Source organism: Prionailurus viverrinus, chromosome X, assembly GCF_022837055.1.
Source record: "Prionailurus viverrinus isolate Anna chromosome X, UM_Priviv_1.0, whole genome shotgun sequence".
NCBI lineage: Eukaryota > Metazoa > Chordata > Mammalia > Carnivora > Felidae > Prionailurus > Prionailurus viverrinus.
Window position 1 is genome coordinate 31,890,369 of NC_062579.1, and position 27,028 is coordinate 31,917,396.

Consider the following 27,028-nt stretch of genomic DNA (forward strand, 5'->3'; position numbering starts at 1 on the left):
GCGCGCGAGTGCGTGTGACACGCAGGGGGTTCGCGAAGACCCTAATAGGGGTCATCTCCGGGCAGAGGGAGGTTCCGGATGACTTTGGTTTGCCTCGAAATCTCAGCTCCCCTCGGCTAGCGGTATGACTTAGGGGAAGTTACCTCGTGTCTCAGTGCTCACTTTCCTCGCGTGCAAAATGCGGTCATAGGAGTACATATCGCAGCGTGTTGTAAAGATTCAATGACAGGGGCGCCTGGGTGGCGCAGTCGGTTAAGCGTCCGACTTCAGCCAGGTCACGATCTCGCGGTCGGTGAGTTCACGATCTCGCGAGATCTCGAGTGATCTCGCGGGAGTTCGAGCCCCGCGTCAGGCTCTGGGCGGATGGCTCGGAGCCTGGAGCCAGTTTCCGATTCTGTGTCTCCCTCTCTCTCTGCCCCTCCCCCGTTCATGCTCTGTCTCTCTCTGTCCCCCCCAAAAAATAAATAAAGGTTGAAAAAAAAATTAAAAAAAAAAAAAGATTCAATGACATTATATACATCAACATCTGAGGGCAGTGTCGGGCACAGAGAGTCACAGAATCAATAAATACAACAATCATAATTCTTTCTCTCGATCTCCTTAGGCTTCTACAAGGGGTATCATTGCTTTGGAGATTTTGTAAAAAAACAAGACAAAACAAAACAAAAATTCTGTTCGAACTCAAGAAAGCAAGACGCGCTTATAGAAATGCAAAAATTCGAACCATTCCCAGGGAAAAAGGTGAAACTCTCTTCTTACCACCTCCAGCCCTGCCATAGAGCTCAAAGCCTTTCTCTCTGCTTTTATAAATATACACGCAGAGGGGCGCGGGGGTGGCTCAGTCGGTTGAGCGTCCCACCTCGGCTCAGGTCATGATCTCGCGATCCGTGACTTCGAGCCCCGCGGCGGGCTCTGTGCTGCCAGCTCGGAGCCCGGAGCCCGCTTCGGATTCTGGGTCTCCGTCTCGCTCTCTGCCCCTCCCCCACTTGTGCTCGGTGTCTCTCAAAAATAAACAAACGTTAAAATCTTTTTTTAAAAAAAGGTAAACATTCCGAGCCAAAGGTGATGACCGCATTTCAGGGGGCATAGGTAGGCTAAATGTTCTGCAAAAAACAGCGAGCCCAGTTTAAACCCCCACCAACAGCATGTGAGAGCACCCTTCCTTGGTTTTTGCCAACATGACAGGTGAAAATGGCATCTTCCTGTTGCTCTGATTTGCATTTCTTTGATTATACTCCATCTAAGCATCTTGACCTGAGCCGAGTGACCAAGAGTCACTCAATCCACTGAGCCACCCAGGTGCCCCTAAAGAAGAAGTGATTTAAGGGGAGCCAGGATGGTTCGGTGGGTTGAGCGTCTGACTTTTTTTTTCTAATGTTTACTTATTTTTGAGAGAGAGAGAGACACACAGCATGAACACGGGAGGGGCGGGGGGGGGGGGGGACGGCGTAGAGAAAGAGAGAGGGAGACACAGAATCCGAAACAGGCTCCAGGCTCTGAGATGTCAGCACAGAGCCCGACGCGGGGCTCGAACTCAGGAACGGCGAGACCATGACCTAGGCCGAAGTCAGACGCTTAACCGACTGAGCCACCCAGGCACCCCCCGCGAGTGTCTGACTCTTGATTTCAGCTCAGGTCATGATCCCACAGTTGCGATCAGCGTGTGGAGCCTGCAGCCCCAGCAAGCAGCTGAGGTTTCTGCAGCCCCAGCGAGCAGGTGTCGGCCAGAAAAGGGGGCTCTGCCCAGCTTTCCGGCCTCGGCTCCTTCCTTCTGCCCTGCAGGGCAGGACGGGTTTCCCGACCTGGGGGATTCGGGAGATCGAGGACACAGTTCTGACTCCTCACCTCGGCCCCAGCTTGCCGCCAGGGGACCCCACAACCAGAGCCGGGCTTGGGGGCAGGACCCGTCCACAGACTGCCATGCCAGGGCACAGACTGACGAGGAAGGGAAACCCGGACACCAGGAATGCAGCCTGCCCCTGCAAAATCATGCTGCCAGCCTGCCCGGATCCCCATCCTGAAGGCTTAATGCAATTACACAGGAATGAGGAACTTCCGGTCGGAATCTGGATGAAGAAGGCATTCTGAGAAGCCTGCGCCCACACGGTCAGGAGAGGCGGCCCAAATGGGGGAGCAACTTGCCTTCCATGCCTACGGGGCCCACCCAGAGCCTGCAGGGGGCTCAGGACAATTTCCAAAACAAAGGTCCCGCCCAGCCCAGAGAGAGAGGGGCCTGGGACAGCCCGGGCGCCAGCAGGCAGTGTGACCTGTCACCCACCATTTATGGGGCCCCATGGGCCTGGGCTTTGTCTTCCAGAAGCCCTCAGGCTGCCAGGGAGGAGACGGGTGGTGCTGATGGTAAGAGTGGGGTGCATTCCGTGATGAAAACGCGCAGGAAGAGTTAGGGAAGGGAGGAGCAGAACGGCCTGATGCGGCCTCAGAAGCCAAGGAAGGTTGTAGAGAAGATGGTCTGGAGTTTGTTAGTCGGGAGAGGGAGGAGGGTGTGCCTAGCAGGAGATCTGATAAGTGCAAAGTCACGGCGTGCCAGAGAGGTCAACGTCACCAAGTCTGACAGAATGTGCAGTGAGGCTCGGGAGGGGTGCGGGGGGGAGCTGGCATCGGCATGACCACCCCTAAGACGGGGGCCAGAACTGGCACAGAAATTGCCTCTCTCTGCTCACCTTCCCCACCACCACCCCTAAAAACCCCTCCATCCCCTCTGAGATAGACCACTGTTGACCCATCCTCACAACCATCGCTAGCCTGCAGACAGCGCTTCTCCCAAACTGGCCTGAAAACCCTAAAGCTTCCTTGCGTGCCCGTCCCGGCTGCGCTCTGGAGACACCACAGCAAGCCGAGCCGCCTCCCGGGGGTCCCCCCTGCTCGTGGAGCTGCGCTTACAGTGGGGGGCACGAAAGCTAAACCACTCTACAAACCCAAATGCCTGTAATTACAAGCTGCAAAAAGGATGATGCAGGCCCGGCAGCAGAAACCAGGAAAGAAGATAACGGGGACCTGTTTCGGCCTGGGGGGGCGGCAGTGACACGGAAGCCTGGAGCTGTAGTGAGCCAGAGGAAGCGAAGAGAGAGCAGCTCTCTCTCTTTGCGAGAGCTGAGGAGAGAAAGAGTTCGGAGCTTTTAAGGAACCAAAAAAAAACAAAACAAAAAACCAGCGTGCCAGCAGCCCAAGGAACGAGGGGAGGGTCGCACGGCAGAGAGCGTTTTCCGGACTCTGTGCTTCCACAGTGTGACTTTGGAGCCCTTCCCATGGAGACATGGGGTCTGTGTCCCTTTGCCCTGAATCTGCATGGGCTTCTGACTGGCCCACAATCAACAGAATGTGGCAGAAGGGACACCACATGACTTGGGAGGCTGAGTCAGAGAAGGGGAACCAGCTGGCACCTTGGTCACTGCAACCCTGGGTCCCCGGGTGGCCACACAGGGAAGGGAACCACCCCGAAGCTGCCCGTGCGGTGAGGAAGCCTGAGTCACGCGGAGAGGGCAGGTGCTCCAAACTGCAGGCTTGCCCTGCCACAGGGTGGGGTGGTGACAGGTATGAGCCCAAGCCTTCAGCCGATCTCACCTCCACCCCCGCAGCCGCCCCCAGCCTCCCAGGCTTCCAGCTGAGTCCCCAGACCCATCGGAGCAGTGATCCGCTGTCCCTGCTGTGCCGTTGGCAAATTCCTCAACGGTAGAATCTGTAAGCCTAATACATGGTGGTTGTTTCGTGCCTCTAAGTTTGGGGTGGTTTGCTCTGCAGCGATGGGAACTGGAACGAGGCTGGAGATGAGATTGACGAGGCAGAAAGAACCAGAGCGTCTAGATTACGGGCCACATCAAGGGTTGAGAGTGTCGGGCTCGTGCACTGGGGAGTCATGTGCACGTGAAGGGCCGTGAGCAGGAGAGTGGATGATCAGATTTCGCGGTCTGCCGTGTGGAGAAGGGACTGGAGGGGTGGGTGTGGGAGGGCAGATAGAAGGCATCTCAGCGGTCCCGGAGAGAGGAGGGGGGTTGCATGAGGGCCAGTGGCCGTGGGTACGAGTGAAGGGGCTTGGGGGACGCGCTGGAGGTAAGATGGTCAGGGCCCGGAACTGAGTTGGATGCGAAGCATGAAGTACCGAGGTTTCTGGAAGGAGCCCCTGGAGGGCTGGAGGAGCCATTGACTAAGGCCGGAAATGCCGGAGAAGCGGAGAAGCGGCAGATTTGAGCTGGGCTTGGCGAGGAGGGGAATCAGTGGGAGGCGGAGGGGGGCGGGGAGCCGCGGACATCTGGAGCCCTCTGAGACGGGGTCTCGTCTCGGGCCATCGGCACACAGATGGCATTTAAAAAACCACAGAGGAGGGGCGCCTGGGTGGCTCAGTCGGTGAAGCGTCCGACTTCGGCTCGGGTCACGATCTCGCGGTTCGTGAGTTCGAGCCCCGCGTCGGGCTCTGTGCTGACGGCTCAGAGCCTGGAGCCTGTGTCGGATTCTGTGTCTCCCTCTCTCTCTCTGCCCCTCCCCCGTTCATGCTCTGTCTCTCTCTGTCTCAAAAATAAATAAACGTTAAAAAAAATTTTTTTTTTAAATAAAAAGCCATGGAAGAAGGAAATGAGATCATCCAGGGAGAGAGACTGATGGGAACTTGAGGACCCAAGGACTGAGCCCTGAGACAGCCGGCCCGTGGAAGGCAGGCCGGGAAAACAGAGTGAGAAGAAGCCCCAGAAGGCCCGAAGAAATTCCAGACATGGTGGTGTTCTGGAAGCCAAAAGAAACTTTCAAAACGGAGAGGGTGGTCAACTGGGCCATAGGCATCCTACCGGCCTTCCGTGCACGTGCACGGTGACCTTTCACTAGAAATGCAGAGTGGCCCAGGACTTACTATAGACTAATCTTTGTGTAGGGTCACTCTGGGTCCTAAAAGGAACGGCTCTAGACCGAAAGCCAACGGCAAAGACAGGAAGGCCATTTTCGACTCAGGGCCCCCATGAGAGCCTTTCTTGGAAGCCAAGGGCCCACCTCCAAGAAGCTTGTGGTCCAACGGAATGAACAAGTCACAGAACAGAGCCACACGGTTAGGATGGCAATTACCGCCCCGGTCAGGGTGCCACCCCACAAGATCTGTTCTCCCCTCTTCCCCAGCAATCAAACTCCCCAGTTTTTCCTGCATACACGACCGCCGAGAGCAGAGACTACGTTTTCCAGCCTCCCTGGCAGGTAGGTATGGCCGTGTGCCTAAATTCTGGCCAAAAGGTTGTAGGAGGAGGGAGGGTACACAAACACCTGGAAGCAAAAAGCACAAAACCAGAGAGGGCTTCTGAGCCCAGACGCTGAAATGAGAGTGTCTGAGTTCACATCCGGGTTCCGTCACTTCCTAGCTGTGTGACCTCGCGCAAGTTACTTAACCTCTCTGCGTCTCCGTTTCCCCATTTGTGAAATGAGGCAAAAAATAGTACGTACCTCATGGGATTATGCTACACTTGGAACAGGGGCTGACACGCGATAAATAGCGCGTGAGTGTCCGCTCTTGTGACTATCATCATCACTAACCTCAAAGGGAGATGGTGTGCCCCTTTTCCTTGCCGTCCCTCCTTCTTACTGGCTGGAGTGTAGACATGATGGCTGGAGCTGAAGCAGGCATCTTGGGCCATGAAGTGACCCTGGGAAGCAAGGCTCTCCATAGTGGACGGGGCTAGCCAGGAACCTCCCTGGGAAGATGGAACGGAAAGGACGGGAGAGGGCTTGCTGTGCTGGGAGTCACCAGACCTCCGGGACCTTTCTCTTCTGCTACTGTCTGCACGTTCGCAAATCGCAACCTGGTATTTCTGAGCCCCGCCCCCCATCTGGGGCTGTTCCGGTCTCCTCCTGCATCCCAAAGAGCCAGGGAGGTTTCCAACCTGGGGTTCCTGGAATCATCGGGGAACCTGATGCCTGGGGCTGCCTTGGCCTCCCCGAGCTGGGCTCTGGCAGAATCATGGTATCAGTGTCCCAGATTTGGGGGAGAAAAGAGGAAAAAAAGAGGAGAGGGACAGTTCTACACAAGCTCATAAGACATAATGTTGGTTGAAAGAAGCCAGACATAGGGCTCCCGGGTGGCTCAGTCAATTAAGCATCTGACTCTTGATTTCCGTTCAAGTTATGACCTGAATCGTGATATTAAGCCCCACATTGGGCTCCACAATGAGTGTGCAGCGTGCTTGGGATTCTCTCTCTCTCTCTCTCTCTCTCTCTCTCTCTGCCCCTCTCCGATCGTGCTCTCTCTCTCTCTCTCAATATAAATAAATAAACTTAAAAAAAAGAAGGGGCGTGTGGGTGGCTCAGTCGGTTGAGCATCCGACCTCAGCTCAGGTCATGATGTCGCAGTTTGTGGGTTCGAGCCCCGCGTCGGGCTCTGTGCGGACAGCTCGGAGCCTGGAGCCTGCTTCGGATTCTGTGTCTCCCTCTCTCCCTGACCCTCCCCGACTTGTGCTGTCTCTCTCTCTCTCTCTCAAAAATAAATAAACATGAAAAATTTTTTTAAAAAAAAGAAGCAAAACTTGAAAGAAAGAATGAAAGGAAGAAAAGAAAGAAAGAAAGAAAGAAAGAAAGAAAGAAAGAAAGAAAAGCAAGAAAGAGGAGAGAAAGAAAGAAGGAAGACAGACACAGAAGACAAACAATGGTTGCACCTGCCTGGCTCCGTCGGTATAATGTGCGACTGTTGATCTCCGGGTTGTGGATTCCAGTAAAGATTACTTAAAAAAAATCTTAAAATTAAAAAAAAAAAAAAGAAGGGGACAATGCTGGATGATTCCATCTTACAGTGAAATAGCAGGCAATCCATCTCCGGTGAGAGAGGTTGGGGATAATGGTCGCCTCTGGGGAGGGGTGGGGGTGCTAACTGGGAGGGGCATTACAGAACCTTCTGGAACAATGGGGAAGTTCTGTATCTTTTTTTTTTTAAGTTTTTTATTTTTATCTATCTTAAGAGAGAGGGAAGGAGAGCAAGTGGGGGAGGGGCAGAGAGAGGGGGAGACAGAATCCCAAGCAGGCTCCATGATGTCAGCGCAGAGCCGGACGCGGGGCTCGAACTCACCAACCGAGCGATCACGACCTGAACCGAAACCAAGAGCTGGACGCTCAACCGACTGAGCCACCCAGGCGCCCCGGAAGTTCTGGATCTTGATCTGGATGGTGGTGACGTGGTGTAGACGTAGGTAAAGCGCCATCAAGGTGCACGCTCGGCGCGCGCTGGTTACCACGTCCATCGCAGGCTTGGAGGGAAAAAAACCAAACACGGAAAGGAGAGGGATCCTCTCCGAGGGGGAGGGAGAGTCCGTACCCGAAGTGAACCTTTTTATGTCCCTCTTCGTCCAAGTCCCGTGCGGAAGCCGCGGCCACTTCGCCCGAGCTCTGCCAGGCCCCTGTCCTGCGCTCCATCTATTAGCGCGGGTCTCCCCGGCTGCAATGCAATTAGGGGAAAACAGTGTCTGCGGCCCAGATGCCACTGCGGAAGTGACCGGGAGGGACGGCGGGGGAGGGGGCAGGCCCCCGGGAGCCCGGAGCTGCGAGGAGAGAAAGCAGACAGAAAGCAGACGCGAGGCGCAGCCGGGGCCGCGCCAGACGCACAGCCCCACCCCCACGGACGCATCTTTCTCCCGGAGCCCGGGCAAAGCGGTCCTGGAGCAGAGGAGCCCAAGGCCTTGCAGGGGAGGGCGAGGTGGAGCCCGTCGACTCTCCAGCCGCTCCGCTGAGGCGGCGACACAGGACGAGACGTGTTTAAACATAAATAAACGGGAGCAGCAAAAGGAAGGAGCGAGAACAAAGGCGGGGGGAGGGGGGGGCAGGCGAACAAGACCAACAGCTGAAAACCAAGCCCATCCCTCGCTGTCCTCTGCAGCGTTCCCGGTGTGTCTGTCCAGAGACCCTTCTAGACTGTGGGTACAGGGGAGAACGCAGGCACCCCACAAAGTGCCAGCCTGCGGCAACCCCCAATGCCCAAGCGCCCCAGCCCCCATCTAACCCATCAGCTCTTGTTTTCAAAATGCCTATTGCAGGGGCGCCTGGGTGCCTCCGACGGTTAGGCGTCCCTCCCACCCTTGGTTTCGGCTCAGGTCACGATCCCGAGGTTCGCGGGGTCGAGCCCCACATCGGGCTCCACGCTGATGGTGCAGAGCCTGCTCGGGAGTCTCTCTCTCTTTCTGTCTCTCGAAATGAATAAATAAACTTGAAAAAACTGGCTAGGGAAAGTCGGTGGGGTCTGGAACCCCTGCCGCTCCCGCCCCGTCTTACCCCTCTGCTCCCATCTTCCCGTAGTCCTCCCCTGTCCGATATGCGGACTATTTAACCCACAAAATTGCTGAGGCTGGGAACCAAGGAGCTTCAGCCTTTCCAATTATGATAAAGATCTCCAGATCTGTCAACTCCAGAAAAATCAAAATTTCATGTATCCACGGGTTAGTTTTAGATTACACCCCCCCCATACACACACACACAAACAGACCCTGAGACAAGGGTTTGAGTGCAAGTCGTTCATCTGGGGGGGAGGGGGTGATCCCAGGAATCACAAGCGAAAGAGCAGGGAAAGAGAACGGGGGGGGGGGGGGGGGGGCGGCGCGGGGGGGGGGTGGGTGGGAAGCCAGTGAAGCGTGCTTTACTGAGCGGGTTCCCGCTGCGGGCTACCGGGGCCCAGTCCTGCTGTGAAGACACCTTTACCTCGCCCTCTCAAGGGGCAAGGGGGCCAGAGTATGTATCCATCCCCCTCCATCCCTCATCGGAAGAGGGTCATTCCTGAGGCATGAATTCCGTGCCATTTTAGAACCGACACCCCCCCCCACTCCCCCCCCCCCCCCCCCCCCCCCCCCCCCCCCCCCCCGCTCATGCATGCTTGAGCACACACACATACACGCAGGCCGTGCGTGGTTCTAAAGCCAGAGAAACAGAGAACACCTCAAGCAGAAAGACGCAGGAAGTCACTGGCCTGTAAGGAAACAGTCTGCCATGACCTCCAGCACGGGCCAGCAGGGCACCACCAGCACCTGCTACATTTAGCCACTGTCTAGAGGAGTCATGTTCTGTTCTGGGACGCCGAAAGCGACTCCCAAGTTTACCCACCAACTGCAAACAAAACAAACCCACGTCAAACTAGCTGAGACCAAAAAAAAAAAAAAAAAAAAAGGAATTTACTGACATTAAACCAGGGAGTCCAGAGAGAGGAGGGACTTCAGGCATAGCTGGATCCAGGGGCTCAAATGGACCCACGGCTCTGCTTCCTTTGGTGGCTTGCGTCCACCTGCCTCTGTAGACAGGCGGGCCCACCAATCCCGCAGCAAGCCCAGCAGAAAGAAAGCACCACCCTCCACAGTGGCTCTCGCAGAGATGCCCTGGGGGGGGGGGGGGGAGATTTTGATTGGCCTGGCCAGGGACACACATTTTATTCCTGCTGCCACGAGAGAGTGGGTCACTATGATTGACAGCCCCTTGTGCTACCAAGAATGAGACATGGGCCATTTCACAAAGGAAAAAGGCCCCCACAGAACGGTGAGTTGCCAAAGGCTATGCAATTAGTCAGATGCAAGGCCAGGACCTTGACCAAGCGGCTTTACTCCCAAACAGAGACAGCCTGTTATGATGAAGAAACACAGATTCGGTGCCCCAACAAACAAGCTTCTTGTGTCACCTTGACCAAAGGTCTTAGCCTCTCTGAGCCTCGGTGTTCTCGTCTGTGGGATGGGGCTAATGACGCCCTCCCACGGGATGGTTGAGGTGGTTTCAGCGGTTTCTGGAAAACACTCAGCACGTATCCCTGCAGTATCACTGCCCTACTCCAAAACCACACATCTTCTCCCAGCTTCTCACCTTCTTCTAAGGCAGGGGGTAAAGAACGGCTTCCATGCAGTCCGGCTGGGCTCCCAACCGCCTCCCCCACCGCGCACGGCTCGCGTTACCCGTCAAAGCAACTTTCTATGCAAAGGCAACTGCACAGGAAAGTCAGCTCAAAGTGGGGGTGCACAGGGCCCTGAGACTTCCAAGGAGAGGCGGGCCCCGTCCCGTGAGGAAGGGGCTGATACCCGTCTCTTCCTTCTGAGGCTCAGAGAGGGTCAACAGCCCTCCCCAAGGCACACAGCTAGTAAGTACCAGAGCCAGGCCTCGAACCCCCGCCACACCCCTTGCGCTAAACCATTTCTACGTTGCTTTTAGCATGTTATTTATAGGGTACGGTTTCTGAAACTTTGTCACTAAAGGGCCCTAGCAGCCTCTTGAGGGTCCCGAGTCGGAGCTCAAAGTGGCATCTCAGCCAGCTGGGCATGCCCCTGGCGTCCCACGTTCAGCTCTGACATTCGTGCCCAGCTGCATTCTGTCCCATCACACAGCCCCGTGCCTGTGTTCATACAAAAGCAACCCTGACGCTCGCTTACAATCAAATACGGGGGCGCCTGGGTGGCTCGGGCGGCTGAGCGTCTTGACTTCAGCTCAGGTCATGATCTCGCGGTTCGTGGGTTCGAGCCCCACATCGGGCTCGCTGCCTTCAGCCTGTCGTCGCAGAGCCCGCTTCGGATCCTCTGTCCCCCTCTGGCCGCCCCTCCCCGACTTGCGCTCTTGCAAAAATAAAACCAAAACTAGAAGAAAAAAAGAATGGAAAAGAAATCAAATACGACTGATCCTCCGGGAAACACTGCCACCTGGACCCCCCCCCCTCAGTTCCGAGTGTCCTCCTGGCCCCCCTGCAGCGACGGCAGAGTCCACGGACCCCCGTCTAAAACCACAGACGAAAGCCCCCAGTGGTTACCTGCTCCTCCCACTCCCGAGACCAGAGCCCTGCCCAATGTCAATACAGCTTCCTTTTCTCTGGTCACCCCCATCCTGGGGCTGGGCGGGGCGGGGGAGGGGGGAGTTGGGGGGGGGGAGTCCCAGCAGTTCTAAACCGAGGCAGGAAGCGGGAGACAAGGGTGGGGAGGAGGATTTGTCCCACCTTGCTGCCCCACCCACACCCCCCTCGTCTCCCCAGCCCCAGCCCCACCTCAGCCCAGAACAGCACTCTGCACGTTCTGGAACTGAGCACTGGCTGTTGCCACCGGCGCCCGAGAGGAAGGGGTTAAAAACATCTTTCATCTGTCAGCAGCGCCTTTATATAGTCTACGTGTGACTCTGAATGGTTATGGCTTTATATAGAGCGTGCTCTGTGCAGAGGGAGAAATCGCCGTAGTTAAGGGAACAAAGCCGGTTCTAGTCTAACGACCTGCTTTTATTTGTAGGGACCACATCTCCAAGGGCAGCCTTCAGGTGACATCTGCCACGTCGCGAGTGCGCCTGAAGAATTACACCAATAAACACTGGAGATGCAAATGTAAGAGGGATAGGAACGGACACAAATAAACCAAAGCCACTCCTCTTTATTGTTTCCGGGGGAAAAAAGAGAGAGAGAGAGAGAGAGAGAGAGAGAAATCACACGTTTCCTTTTGGATGTTTTCACACATAACCGAACCTTCAAATGTCAACTTTTGCAGGGTGTTTGACCTAAAAATAGTATAATTTCTGTGTCATTTGAAAAGCTGTTTAAAATGACAGACAGACTTAAGCCTGCTTTTTCAAACATACATCTAGGATGAGAAACCGAAGTTGTGTTATTTAGGGCCCCCCACACCTTTGCATCTTAGAACAGCAGCATCTTGGGGCCCCTGGGTGGCTCAGTTGGTTCAGCATCTGACTCTTGGTTTCAGCTCAGGTCACAATCGTGGGTTCAATCCCCACCTCGAGCTCTGAGCTAACAGTTCAGAACCTGCTTGGGATTCTCTCTCTCTCTCTCTCTCTGCCCTCTTTTCTCTCTCTCCCTCTCTCCCTTTCTCTCTAAAACAAATAAATAAACATTAAAAAAAAAAAAAAAAAAGATTAGCCCCAGCTTCCTGCACTCACGCTGGGGACCCAAAGGGTACAGACCTGCATTTCTTCTGGCGAGATCTCAAAATGAGCCAAATGAAGGGGCGCCTGGGTGGTTCAGTCGGTTGAGCGGCCGACTTCGGCTCAGGTCATGATCTCATGGCTCGTGGGTTCGAGCCCCGCATCGGGCTCTGTGCTGACAGCTCAGAGCCTGGAGCCTGCTTCGGGTTCTGTGTCTTCCCCTCGCTCTGGCCCTCTCATGCTCTGCCTCTCAATGATAAATAAACGTTAAAAAAATTTTTTTAATAAAATAAACACAGAGCACAGAATGCAGTCTGTGAAGGAACCCGGGTCAGAGACACATGCTGCAGACAGGGCAGGGCACAGCGCTGCAGACAAGTTCAGGTGTGAGGGGGTCTAACCAGGTTCTGCTCAGAGAGAGACACATTTCTCCACCGGCTGGAAGGACGCCCCGCTCGACACAAAGTGTGCCAGGCAAAGCTGTCCCTCCCCTGTGCCGCAGCCAGCCGGGAGAGGTAGTCCCCGTTCTTGAAAATTAGTCCAAATGTGACCCTTGGTCCCAACGTCCACCGGAGTATGAGGTCTCTGAAACAGGGGCAGGCTGGACTCCTCTGGGCAGCCCTACAATCCTCGGGAGCAGCGGACTGGGAGGCAGCAGACCGAAGTTAAAATCTCACGCCGTCGCCGGCTGTGTGACGTCGAGCAAGTCACTTAACCTTTCTGAACCTTCATTTTCCAGACACGGGGATTAGACTAGCTTCAAAAGTCTGATCGTCCTGGTGGGTCCTCAGTTCACATTCACGAAATGTACGAATGAACAACCGAATTAACGAATACAGAGCCTACCGTGGGGACCCCAAACCCGAGCCACGTCTGCCCTGTGCTGGACTTCACACCTGCCTCCCTTCTCAGCGTCTGCAACTTCCTGAGAGCCCCTCACCCCAGGAAAGGCAAGCGCTTGAAAAATGCGTCCTACAAACGTGAATTCACAGACACATTTTCGATGCTCCAGTGCCCAGGCCTCCCCACCGTCCGGCTGCAGCCCCAACCTGCAGCATCTACCCGAGGCCAGGCTCGCCACCGGTTTCTCCAACCGACTGGGGCAGTCCGCCCTCGGCTCCCCGCACTGGAGCCCCCCGGGAGCCCCCGGCCCACACCACACCGCGCTACACCACGAAGAAACAGGCCCGCCACCCCCTCTCTCCCGACGCTTCGCCCGTGGGTTCGTTTCAAAGCCTGTGGGTGGATTTCAGCGAGAACAACATGAAAACATGGGCGGATGCTTTTCTCTCTAAAAGGAAAAACCTGGAACAATAAGCCGAAGAAATAACAAGGCAGAACGTGGACATCTGCTCCCTGCCCTGAACGACTCCCCAGCTCACGTCTCCCCCCCGCCTCGTCAGTCGCCAACCCCCACCCCCCGGCCTCGCCAGGCACGGATTGCCAAAAAGTCCAGATTAATTCACCTATGTCGATTCGGCGTTGCTACCTGCTGACGCGCAGCTTGCCGCTTACTTGTTCATTTATTAAACTAAAATGCGGTACGCCCTCCCTGGGCGCAGGGCGCTGTGTGTTGGGGGCTGGGGTGGCTTCATTTCGAACAAGCCTTTAAGGAAGCCCGCAGTCTAATGGAGGAGCTTAGACAAGCCCATTAATAACTACGATACAGGGAGAACGAGGCGAGGCGTAAATGCAGGAAGCGCGCAAGCTTTGCTGGAAAGGAAAGCCTTCTGGACAGACGATACTGAGTGAGGAAGGGGGCGGACGTGGCAGGTGCTAGGGGCAGGGGTCCCAGTACCATGGGCATTCACCATGAGCACGCAGGGGCCTTGGCAGGTAAGGCCAGAAAAGGGGACAGGAGTCTCTTCGGTAGGGAGAGGAGAACTACAGAAAGCTTTTTTGCCTAAGAGGGGAGTTGGTGTCTTTTCAGACCCATCCCTCCCCCGCCCCCCACCGCCCTTCTCTTGTTCTGCTCAGTATGGCAGGGAACTACATTTCCCAGGCTGCTTTGCACCTGGCCTCCGCCCCAGTTCCGCCAATGGGAGATACGGGTGGGAGATGGGCGGGCAGGACTAGAGAGACCAGGGTATTTCTCCCCACTCAACGCCAGCATCCGTGGCCTCTCCAGCATCTTCTCTGTGGTTCCAGCTCCCGTTAGCTGACCCGGGCTTCCAGGTTCCTGCAACACTCCCTCTCCCTTTGTCCCTCCAGCCCTAGGGATGCCAGCAGCTTCCTGCTGTTACTAGTCTCTGGGTTGCTAGCCTCTGTGTTACCCCACCGTGTCCTATTTGGCTTCTCGGCTCCTCCGGTGTCTGTGAAGCCAGTTTCCTAGGTTAAATTCCCTATGTTTAAATACCTAGAGTGGTTTCTGTTTTCTTGGCTAGACCCTCACTCAAACAGGGTCATTGGATCCAAGTTGGCTCCAGAGGACACGTTGGCTGCAGAGGGCCCCATTTAACAGCTTTTGCCATCTCCCAGGAGAAGGATGGAGGAGGCCTGAAGCAGGGCAGTGGCATGAGAAGAGACAAGGGAGGATGTTCGAAGAGCCCCAGGAGAGGTGACGCAGCAGGACCTCCCAGGGGCATGTGCTGGGGGCCCTCAAGGTGATGCTGATGGTCAGCTTGAGCGTCCCGGGGAATGGCCAGGCCACCAACCGAGATGGGAGGAGCCGGGGAGAAGCTGAACTGGAAAGAAGCTGGTGAGCTGGACTTTTCTTCATTCTCTCTCTCCTCTTTTGTCGCTTTTCTTCTTTAACTAATCCGTGCACTTGGCTGCTGGGCTTTTCTTCATTGATTTTGGATTGAAGAGATTGATGGAGTAGACCTCCAAAGGGAGAGAGCCCCCGGAGACGGGAGCAGGAGGCAGAGGGCACCTTCGGGCCAGTCGGAGGGCCGAGCCACGGGAGAGGGCACAAGAGGGAGCACGGAGAGGCCCGCGAGGGGTGGAGGGCCTGAGTGCTGGGCAGCAGTGAATGAAAGAGGTGAAAAGCCTGGGAGCTTCTACGCGAACGAGGGAAGATGGACAATAAACACAAAAACACTTCAAACACGTCACCCTGTAGGTGACGGTAATGGCTCTGCAGGGGGAGTGCAGGAAACAGGAAGGGGGGTGCGGACGGCGGTGTCATTTCAATAGCGCGTTAGGGAGGGAGACGGAAGGAGGCGAGCAGACAAGCCATGAAGATACCTGGAGGAACCTGCCGGGCAGAGGGAGCAACCCGTGCAAAGGCCCTGAGGCAGGAGTGTGCCTGGTGCGTTCCAGGCATGACAATGAGGCCAAGGTGGCCGGAGTGGGGTGGGGGAGGGGAGGGGTGTGGGGAGCGAGATACGAAGTCCGGGAGGTAGGGAGAAGGGGCCAGATGACCGAGGCTTCAACAGTCAGAGCAAGGACTGCAGCTTTTTACCTGAGCAAACCGGGGAGCCACGGAAGAGCGTGGAGCTGGAGTGTGGTGTGGCCTGACTGAGATCTCATCACTGTGGACCTGGGGCTCTTTGCAGAAACGGTGCTGCCACTCTCTGTCCCCGCGACCCCAAACTCTCAGTCCCGGGGAGCTCAGGTGTACTTGGCTGGGCATGAAAGGCGCCGCCTTTGGCTTCAGAATCTGTTGCCAAATCCTGCAAAACAATAAAGTTTAGGCTCCCTGCTTGCCTTATGAAAGTTGACGCTTTTGTACTCTGCATAAAGTTGAGCGTTAAAAATGATAGCTTTTGTGTTGGAGTACACGCTTCCAGTATGCATTTTCCACGCTTCGGGATAAAATATATGACCATTAAGTCACTACAATAAGTTGAAAAACAAGATTACTGCTTTCACATCCTGCGTGAGTTGCTAATAATCTTGCTGTTATCCTGACATTATGGTCAAAAGCTATTGCTTTTAAAGTTATTGGGACAGAATGGGCCCAACATGATGGTTTGATAGGAAAGGGGAGAGTGTGATTTTACTGGGGTGGGCGTGATGTCTTCGTAACCTTTTTATTGTGGAGACTTCTGAACGGACGCAAAAATCAGGAGAATCACATAAGGAACTGCGGGAGAGCATCATCAGCCTCGACGCCCTGCAGCCCGGTCTCGGGCCAGTCTTGCCCCACCGTCTGTCGTCTCCACCCCAGGACACCACAGACTTCACCCACGCGATCCTAATAACGTAGCGGGTCATTGTCAAGGGGTAAAGAGCTCCATCCGGAGCCGGCCCTCTGCCCGGCAGTGAAACCAGGAGCCCAACTTCAGCCCAACCAATTCCCAGGATGCCCGGGACAACCTTCAGTCTCCAGACCCGGGCCACCTGGACCTTGCCGCAGCCTGAACAGAAGGCGTGTCTGCGGCGTAACGAGGGCCCGAGAGGGGAGCAGGGACGGAGGGCTGCATGCACGGCCTCGCTCAAGCGCCCGCCTGGATCCCTGCTGCCCGTGGGAAAAACACTCCATCTGTAAGAAATGACCTTTGGAAAAGAGCTCATCTGATCCCATCATTTAATACCAGCTTAAAATTATTCATGGGGCTTCCTGCGGCCGTCAGGAGGGAGGCCAGACTTGCGGCCTCCCCAGCACCCCTCCACCGTCATCACCACCCCCCCAACACACACACACACACACACACACACACACACACAAAACGGGAGGTGCCCTGGCTGCATCCCACGGGGCAGGTCCCGGTGACCTCTTCGTGTGGAATACACAAGTCCTTTCCTACCAGCTCTATACCTCCTGGTCCTTTATTTATTTTTATTGGTTTATTTATTTACTTATTGGGGGGGGGGAGGGACAGAGAGGGAGGGAGAAAGAGGCTTGGAAGCAGGCTCGGCGCCGTCAGCACAGAGCCCAAGGTGGGGCTCGAACCCGCAAACCACGAAATACTAACCGATCTACTGTGTCTTAGGTACTGCGTTGGCCACACACAAACACACGTAAGTGTGTCCCGCCCCCCGCCCCCACCCGGGAATCCCAGCATGCTCGTGACTACTTCAACCAATGGAGTACAGCGGCAGCGACACCAGGGGAGTTGCAAAGGAGGTGACAAAAGGCCACGGAGCCTGTGCTTGGTTCCCACAAATGCTCTCCCTGGAGCCCTGAGCTGCCGCGCGAGGCGTTTGACCAGGCCGAGGCTGCCATGCCGTGAGAACGCCCAAACAATAACATGAGAAGCCACCTGCACGCTGCACGTGCTCTGGCCAGCTGTCCCGGATGAACTGAGGGTTTGAGTCCACCCAGCACAGGTGCCAGAAGCCTCCAGAAAAGTCCAGGGCCACCTGGACTGGCCACCCCCAGCCTTTAGGTCTTCTCAGCTGAGACTCCAGTCATGGTGGAGCAGACGCCAGCTTTTTTGCGTCCTGTCCGCACTCCTAACTCCTAGACCCGTGAGCATAATACGATTCACGGTTTAGGGGCACCTGGGTGGCTAAGCGTCCAACTCGGGCCCGGGTTATGCTCTCACGGTTCGTGGGTTCGAGCCCCGCGTCGGGCTGTGCGCTGACAGCTCGGAGCCCGGAGGCTGCTTCGGATTCTGTGTCTCCCTCTCTCTCTGCCCCTCCCCCCTACTCGCGCACGCTCTCTCTCTCTCTCTCTCTCTCAAAAATAAATAGTCCAGTGTTGTTTTTCTCACGTGGTCCCCAGAAGACCCTGGCTGTGAGGGGCAGCCTGCCGGCCCGGGCTACTCCCTCGTTCTCTGCCAGTGCTCGCGGCGTCTCTCCTGCTCCCCTCAGAACATCCAGAACATTCCTCGCCTGGACTGTGGCAGCAGTCTCCTCTTGAGTCTGCCTACCTCCACCCTTACCCATTCTCCCGTTCCCCACACGGCGGCCCCGGGGGGGAGTTTTGTAAATAAACTTGTACTTGAAGCAAAATGGACACAAAGAACAGCGTGCACGTCGTAAGTGTTCACAAAATGAACTTACATTCGTGTCACCAGGGTCCAAGTCAAGAAGCCAATGAGCACGACAGAAAGCCCAAAGGCCCCCCCACCCCCGCCGTGACCCCTTCCAGTGACTACCCTGCGCCCCCAAGGCTAACCACGGTCCTGGCTTCCGACGGCAGAAATTCGTGCTGCCTGGATGTGAACTGGGTGTCGATGAACTCTACAATATGTGTTCTTTTGTCTCTGGCTTCTTTGGGTCAACGTTATGTTTCTGAAGGTTTCCGTGCTATTGCATGGGGCAGTTTGCTCACTTTCGCGGCTGTCTACTGTTCTATTGTGTGACTGTGCCACGATTTATCGATCTGTTCTACTGCTGCTAAGCACTTGTGTAGTTTTCAAGTTATTGTGTTTGTTTGTTTTACAGCAGTGGTGTAATCATTTATTGACCCCGGGGGAAGTTTTCTTGAGGAGCAAGGTGACACACAGAGGAAACGAGCCAAAGGATTGGCAGATAAATGGAGTCGGAGACCTGATCACACCTTACCTGAAGGTCATCCAACTCCCAGATTTATCACTTACATAAGCCATTGTGTTCTTTTGTTGTTCGAGATAGGCTAAACTGGATTTTCTTTTTTTTTTCTTTTAAAAAGAATTTTTTAATGTTTATTTACCTTTGAGACAGAGACAGAGCACAAGCAGGGGAGGGGCAGAGAGAGAGAGGGAGACACAGAATCCGAAACAGGCTCCAGGCTCTGAGCTGGCAGCGCAGAGCCTGACGCGGGGCTCGAACCCGCGAACCGCGAAATCATGACCTGAGCCAGAGTCGGACTCCCAACCGACTGAGCCACCCGGGCGCCCCTAGACTGGATTTTCTGTCACATGCAGTTGAAACCATTCTAATTGGTACAGAAGGCTAGGAAGGAAATGGCCTTGAGGAGGTAGAAGGAATGTCACTAAAGCATATATAGGATGAGGAAATGTGAGAAGCCTTCTGTCGAGGCACAAAGGAAAAGCATGTGGATTCCCTCCAAGGCCCGAACACCTCTGGGAAGGGTGAACATTTGAATTAGAGTTTAGTAAATATTCACCCCCTTCCCTCTCCCCAGTTGACAGCGTGTGGGACCACGTGATCTTGTTTGGCCAATGAGACTCAAGCAGACTCTAATGTGAGAAAAGGCTTAAAATGCTCCGGTGTGGCCGAGCGCGGCCTCTTATGCTTGTGCCATCACCATGAGAAAAAAGTGCTCCAGGCAGCCCAGTGGTCCAGCGAGGATAAGAGACACATGGAGCAGATCTGAATCCAACGTGAATGCTATAGATTTGGGAGGGAGTGTTTCTTACACAGCGGAATTCCAACAATAGCTGACTGATACATCAGGCAAGAAGAAGGGTCAAGAAGAACAGGAACAATTCACCTAGGAGGGCAGATTAGTTCGCTAGGGCTGTGTGACAAAGTACCACACAGTGGGTGGCTGAAACAACAGAAATTTCTTTTCTTGCAGTTCTGGAAGCTGGAAGTTCAAGCTCATGATGTCAGCAGGGTTGGTTCCTTCTAAGCACCGTGACAGGGAATCTGATCTAGGCCTCTTGGCCTGTAGAGGGCCGTCATCTCCCTGTGTGTTCCCGTCATCTTTTCTCTATGTGTGTGTGTGTGTGTGTGTATGTCTATCCAAATCTCCCCTTTTCATAAGGACACCACCATATTGGATTAGCACCCACCCTCATGACCTCACTTTAACTTGATAACCTCTCTAACGACCCTATTTCCAAATGAGGCCACACTCTTATTTAAATGTGGGTAAATTGGGGTGCCTGGGTGGCTCAGTCGGTTTAGCATCCGACTTCAGTTCAGGTCGCGATCTCACGGTTCGTGAGTTCGAACCCTGCATCGGGCCCTCTGCTGCCAGCGCAGAACCCGCTTCGGATCCCCTGTTTCCCTCTCTCTCTCTCTCTCTCTGCTCCTCCCACTCTCTCTTTCTCTCAAAAATAAACGTTGTTTTTTTTTTTTTTAATGTGGGTAAATGGGGTTTAGGACTTCAACATATGAATCTTGAGGGGACGTAATTCGACCCATCCCCGAGACCCTGTTTGTGATCGTGGCAGAACACCCATCAATAACAGGGAAAACTCTCACTGCTACTCATGAACCCCACGCCAGACATCTGCCATACCCCAGGTGGGTGTCCACCGCCAGACTGATGTGACGGCTTCTGCACTACATGGAAGGAGGCAGCAAAGAGCATAGAAAGGGTTTGGAGTCAGACACTCCTGCATTGGAACTCTGAATCTGCAACTAACTAGCTGTCTAACCTTGAGTGCTTGGAACTCACGGAGCCTCAGTGCCCTCATCTGTAAAACAGAGGTCGGTTCTATGCCATTGAGTTGTTCCGAGGGTAAAATCGTGTGCGTCATTGGGATTTGAATTGGTTACGTTATGGAAAACCCAATGAACCATGGCTTAAACGAGTGAGGGATTTGTTTGCCTCGTACAAAAAGGAAGGAAGAGGGGTGACTATCCCAGGACTAGTCTGCCAGTCCAGCAACATCCCTGAAGACCGGTTTCTTCTGCCTTCTCCTCTCCCGTCCTTAGCATGTGGCTTTTGTCCTCATGATCACGACACAGCTGCTGTACCTCTAGGCATGAGCCCGCATTCCGTGCGGGAAGATGGGGCCAGGGGCGGAGGAGGGGGGACAAAGGTCTCAAAGGGACAGGCCAGCTGAGATATCCCTTTGCCAAAAACTTCCTCATACGTCCAGCTGGCTGGATCTGAGCCACATGGGCACCACCAGCTGCAAGGGAGCCCGGGAGGTCACAGAAGCGTGCTTTCCAGAAGGCAAGGAAGGAAGGAAGCGTGTAAAGCCAGCCCACTGTGTCCACCATGTCAGCTAGGCCAGAAGTTCGAGTGCAGGACCAGTTAAACAACAACAACAACAACAACAACAACAGGTATCTAATGCCTGCCGAAGTACGTTTTGTGGAGGAAACGTTCCACACAAAGTGTGGGATCCCACGTGTACCCCCACCCGCTTGAGCCGCCGTGATTGCTCTAAAGCCGACACCAGCACCCGTGAGACTGGAGAGTCCGAGAGACGAGCGTGAGCACCCTGGAACCTGATTCCATCCCCTCCTGTCCCGCACCAGCGAGACTGCGGATCCCGCGAGGGGAGTGGTAAAACCCATCCCAGCGCCCTGGGACAGCATCTGAAACCTGTCACTGCCGGCCAAGGGCTGGGGATGTTCCAAGGTGCTGGGCTGTGGCAGGCGTGGACGGTCCCCAAACGAAAGGGGTCAGCTCTCTGAGCAGCGCCTCCCAGCCCTCTTATACGCAAGGTCCGTTCTTTATAAGGTCCCCAAAGTTTAGTATCTGTTAAAAACAATAGAAAACAAGGGGCGCCTGGCTGGCTCAGTCGGCTCGGGTCATGATCTCACAGTTCGGGAGTTCGAGCCCCACATCGGGCTCTGTGCTGTCAGCGCGGAGCCCGCTTCGGATCCTCTGTCCCCCCTGCCTCTGTCCTTGCCCCTTCCTGGCTCCCGCTCTCTCCGTCAAACATAAATAAAAAACATTAAAAAACAAAAAATACGAATACCGTGTTTTACGCAGCACAGCAGCACAGCCGACACCTGGAACACGGTCGTATGTCCAAGTACGAGATGGCCTAGTTATTCAGTCTTCGTTCATGCCGAGTGCCTGGCGCGGATGCGGGCCGGAGGACTGCGGGCCCCTCGCCGCCGCACAGGACAGGCTAGGCGGTGAGCAGAAGTCAGACGCCCGGATCCCAGGGCCTGGGGGAGGGAGAAGTTTCACAGGGCTACGGCCGAGAGAGGCAGACTCACTCTCAGAGAGAAGCCACGTCACGTCAGGAGGCCGCAGCGAGGGGTCACGCTGGTGGGAGCAAATGTCCTCCAAGAGCCCTCTGGGGAGAAGCGTGGGACTGCACTTCACGTGTCCAAAGAGGCCAGAGACCAAATAACGAGGCTGCGCTCGATTAACCGACATCCCCTTCTCAAAAGTGTTCCGTCCTCACCCCACCCCCACCCCGCACCCCCCGTGCCTTTAACCTTTCCGGATCAGCGGAGCGGCAGGGGCAGGTTTAAGGCCACCCCTGTCACTTTGGGCTTTGGAAGCTAGGATTTTCCTTCCTTCCCCCCCGCTCTGGGTTTGGTCGTTCTCGGGACCTGCAACTCCCACAAGCTTCCATGCCACAGGGGCTTCTCCTCCTGCTCACGTCAGCCTGACCCAACTTGGGCTTGGCCGTTGAGCCAGCAAGAGACAACCAGGTAACCAGGGGGGCTGCGGGGAAACCCCAGGGCCCCTACCCACCAGCCGCCCGGAAGCCTCTCTGCACCTTGAAACGTAGCCGGGTCTCCAGACTCCCGTGCTTCCCTCGACCTCCTCTCCGCACCCTGGTCCAGGCTTCACCAGCCTCCTAACAGGCCTCCATGCTTTCCGTCTTCCTTTTCTAGAATGTTCTCCTGGATTTGTTTTTAAATGTGCAGTGCATCACCTCACCTCCTTGCTTTAAAACTTTTTGGTGGTATCCCACTGATAAAAGCCCTCAACTAAAGAGGATCCTGAGGCTCCCCTCAGGGTAGGCTGCACCCCTTCCTGTGTCTTTCCCCAGGCCTCTCCGTCCTGCCTCAGGGCCTTTGCACCACCCCTCCAGCCTGGAGAGCCCTTCCCTTAGCGGTCATCTGCTTAACCTCTTGGATAGTACCTTCCAATTTCAATTCAAACGTGGTTTCTGCAGGACAGACTTCTCCGACCCCTGCAACCAACCAAGTCAAAGACCCTCAGGCACCCCAACACCATGGCCGAAGGGCACATGGCAAGTTTATACCCTCGGAGGTCACCTGGTGATTGGTCTCGCTTAGGTTGTTAGTTCCAGGAGCCCGGGCACACATATTTATTGAGGGAATAAAGGTAGAAATAAAAATACATTCAGTTTCTGTTAACTGTCTCCTAATTCTGTAAAGTAATACATCCCTTTAGAAAATACAAAAACAAATAAAGAAAATTAAATCCACCGTTTTTCCAGACATAAGCATTGGTAACAATTTTATGTTTTTCCTATCCAACTTTTACATTTTTTCTTTTTTTCTTTCTTTCTTTTTTTTTTACTGAACCGAGATTCTATTGAATATACAGTACAAAGCATTCTAGAACATTTCTCCAAAAACATGAAGGTACCATTCTATTTTCTCCCTCGCTTTTTTTTTTTTAAATCTGATTTGACAACAATATAACCACTGTAGAAAATTTGGAAATTACAAAAAAAAAAAAAAAAAAAAAAACAAACGTAAGAAAGAAATATAAATCCCTTCTAATTACAAGCCGACAATTTTCCACCGGTAACAGAGCCCCGCGTTCCCTTTCAGTATTTTTTTTTCTATGCATAAGTTTCGCTGCACGTATTTCTTGGTTTTCACTTTTTTTTTTTTAAGTTTATTTATGTATTTTGAGAAAGACAGAGCGCGGGCGGGGGAGGGGCAGAGAGAGTGGGACAGAGAATCTGAAGCGGGGCTCGAACTCATGAACTGTGAGATGGTGACCTGAGCCCCCCCCCCCCCCCGGGCGCCCCTAGCTTCTGTTCCTGATCAAATCACATCACCACCACATTTCCAGGTGCTCTGCACCCCGGAAGGGGCTGTTCCTGGTGGGCCCTGTCTCCCTACACTGCTGAAAGAGAAGGGCGCCCTCTGGAGTGGGCCGGCTCTGGGGCGGGGGGGGGGGGGGGGGGGGGGATGCCTAGTTGGAGGTGGCTTTCTGGCCTCGGCCCCACCCCCATCCCCACCTGCCCCAGGACTCTGGTGAAGTCCCAGAGGCCTGGTGTGCTTTTGTAACACGATCGCCTTCATCCCTGTGTCCCCCACCCCACCCCCCTGCAGGTTTCCTTAATGAGGCCAAATTTATGTCCCCCAAAGGGAACCGGAGCTGTTGAGTGGTCCTCCACTCCTGCCCGGGGCCCACCCACCACCACCACCCCCCCCAAAGCCACAGGCCATTCACAAGGAGGTCGGGTGGGCTTTGATAAAACTGAAGCCGTCCCTGGTGTCTGGTCAGAAACCCCGCCTCTCTCTGAGTTCTGGGGACACAAGACAGGGAGTCATAAACAGGAAGTATTTCCACCGCGCCTAGTGGAACGCAGGCGGGGCTGCTGGATGGACGCAAGTCTGCAAAATAAAGAGGCGCTGAGTGAGTGCTCAGGGCCACCTCCGTCATGGCGTCATGACGCTGTCACGGGTGCTGTGGCCCTGCAGGGCTTCCAGGTGTCATTTCTACCTGAGGTCAGGGTAAAGTCAGGGGGGTTGGGACGCTCAGCTCTGTCGGTGGACGGGGAGGGGGGGCAGGCAGACTGTCCCCCAACCAGGGGAGAGGTAGGTGGGCAGGGCGGGCATCCAGATACGTTGGAAACAAGGGTAACCCCAACCCCGAAAGCCCAGGCTGAGTCTTCGATGGCGGGCACCTGGCCCCCAGCCTGGAGCCACAAGGAACTGCTGAAGGCACCATGCCCGTCACAAGGAAAGCTGTCCCAAACTCAAGCCTCCATCCGGGAAATGCCTTCTTGGGGTAACACAGCACAGGAGAAATGAATCCCCCGGCCTGCCATACAGTTCCTAGAACTACGCCTCTCAGGAAGTGATGCTTCCGGGAGGGTTCCGCTCCTCGCCAGCAGTGGTGGGGCAAAAGTCTGGTGGGGAGAGGTGAAGAAGAGGGGCATCATGGGAACAGCTGGCAGGGAACCCTCCCGAAGGAGACTCCCCCGGAGGGAGTGTGGTACACAGGGCCCCCGCCTCCAGCCAGGCCTCTGGTCAGATCCCATCCAACCAGCAGGACCCAGATTTGCTCCCAGCTCTTTCCGGAAGCCACCCGGAGTGTAGGACCCGGGTGTCAGAACTGATTTTAAGCGTTGCCGGTCAAGTGTCTCCCAAAGCGTGTGTTGTGAGAACCGGTCAGACGTGCAAAGGAGTTCCTCGGTCAGGTGACTCTGGGAAACACTGTGTGGTAAAGTACCCCGGTGACCCCGATCCTTTGCCCCTCCCGGATTCCATGCCCTCTGCCAAGAAGCTTTGCAACGCCCTCCCATTACAGGCCCGAGGATGAGACACAGGTGGGGCACAGCCGACCCGCCACGGTCACCCCGAGGATGACTGGCTTAGATGGACCTCCAGTCGGCCACCACGAGCTAACCCCCAGGGGATTCTAGACACACGAGCGGTAAATATGTAATGTTGTAGGGCCTGGAGGGTTTGTAGCATCGTTGAAGCAAAAGACAACTGATACAACATTGCATGCTAGAACTCTCCAGAGGAAAGTCACGGTGCACATTGGTACATTAAAGGCCCTGGCAAGTTCTGTAGTAGAGAAACCTGTTCAATTTCGCCGAGCCCAACACTCCCCAAACTCGTTTGCTCGCAGAACTCTGGTGTCCAAAGAAACACCTCATGGAAGCCTTGTCCAGAGAGACGCACACTATGAAACACGAACGAATGCCCTCCCTCATTTTATAAATGGGGAAACCAGACCCAGAAAGGGGGCCATCTTGGCTTCCGGATCACAATTTCTTCTCCTTGCTCTAGGCAACGGTGGCCTCTCCCTTTACTGAATTTGACTGTGTGCCATATGTTGGTTTTTAACTCAAGAAGAAAGCTCGGTAGGGGCGCCTGGGTGGCTCAGTTGGTTAAGTTGGTTTCGGCTCAGGTCATGATCTCACGGTTCGTGAGTCCGAGCCCCGCGTGGGCTCTGTGCTGACAGTGCTGAGCCTGCTTGCGATTCTCTCTCCCTCTCTCTCTGCCCCTCCCCCAGCTTGTGCTCTCTCTCTCTCTCTCTCTCAGGATAAAAAATAAATAAATAAAGGTTGAAGGGGATGTCCAATGTCAATGCACCGCACCTTTCCCAAAATGCACTTAAGGAGAACAAATGCGGCATGTATTCAGGGCCGGTATGCCCAGGAAATATTCTTAGCTCTTAGGGTTCTTTCTTCCGTCTCTCTCACGGCCCCTCTCCCCCCTAGCATGCCATAGGCGCTCATTAAAGACCTCCAAAAAGCCAGCTTCCTCACTGCGTGATCTCTGGGATGGGCAGGCATAGAAAGGCAACCTTTTTTTTTTTTTTTTTTTTCCAGTCTTGCCTGGAATAAATTGCTACCTTCTTGAACACACAGAAGGATGTATCATTATGAAGGTGTTCTGTATTATTACTGAGAACAATTATTCCGCAGCCAAAAGCCTAGCGCTGCCGAGGTTATATTCTCGGAGGAGAAATTCCAGAAACCATTACTCATTAACTTTTTTGCTTGTGAAAATAACCTTTTCCTTCCCCTGCGTGGCTTTCTACCCAAGGCGGAGCTCAGCCCTCCGTGTTCGCCCTGCACCGGTGAGTCCGCGACTGGAGAGGCGGTCACTGGATTGGGGCCTAGCCGTAGCGCTCCGCAGAGGACTGGGAGAGTGGAGCTTGGGCTTGGGAAGACGCAGCGAGTGTGTTTCCAGAAGAGTCCTACGGTCACACCTAAGAGTGCATCCCCGTCTGCCCAGGCTTCCCCGGCGGCGGCGGGTCAGGTGGCCTGGTGCTCTGCTCACCGTCCGAGCAAACCTCTCGCGCTCTGCCCTGGTCCCGGGAAGACAGGGCCTCTGGAACCAGACATCTGTCCAAACCCCACAGGAAGCGCGGGAGGCCTAATTAATTAATGTCTGTGGAACACCTGTACAGCTTCAAATGAGAGATACGAGGCGACCACGAGCCCAATTAATTAGCACCGTTGACGGAGGCTTCCGGCCCCCGCCCCTTCCATTCCAGCCGCCTTGTCCTATCTCAGGGCCGTCAGGCAAGCAATGACAGGGCGACCGAGAGGGGAGAAAAGGATCCCCATCGAGGCCTCTGCTCCCCACGGCAGAGGGCCACCAGCTCTCGGAGTCACTGGAGGATTTCTGGATAGGACCTTTCTCCTCAGAGAAGCCGGGCCGCTCCAAGGGCATCCAACCCGCCTCTGTTTCTCGGCTCCTATCCTTCCATTTGTCTCCGCCCCGCTCCACCTTCACCCCCTCAGGGGAGGGCCGCAGGGAAAAGGGGACAATGTACATCCAAGAAGGCCAGGTTTGATCAATGCAAAGGGCATAGGAAATCGTCCACAAACGGAGTGTGGGAAACGGAGGCGAGGTCACGTCTGAGTCCTCGTACCTTGTGTTCCGCAAGAGATCTCCGGGTGGCTCATTTTCCAGCTCCGAGCACAGACTTCGGCCAGCGCCGCTCCCCCGGACGTAAGTTCAAGGCTGCCTTAGCGTTCCCTCGTCCACAGGTCTCCAGAGCCGAGCCGGCCTGGCGGTGAGC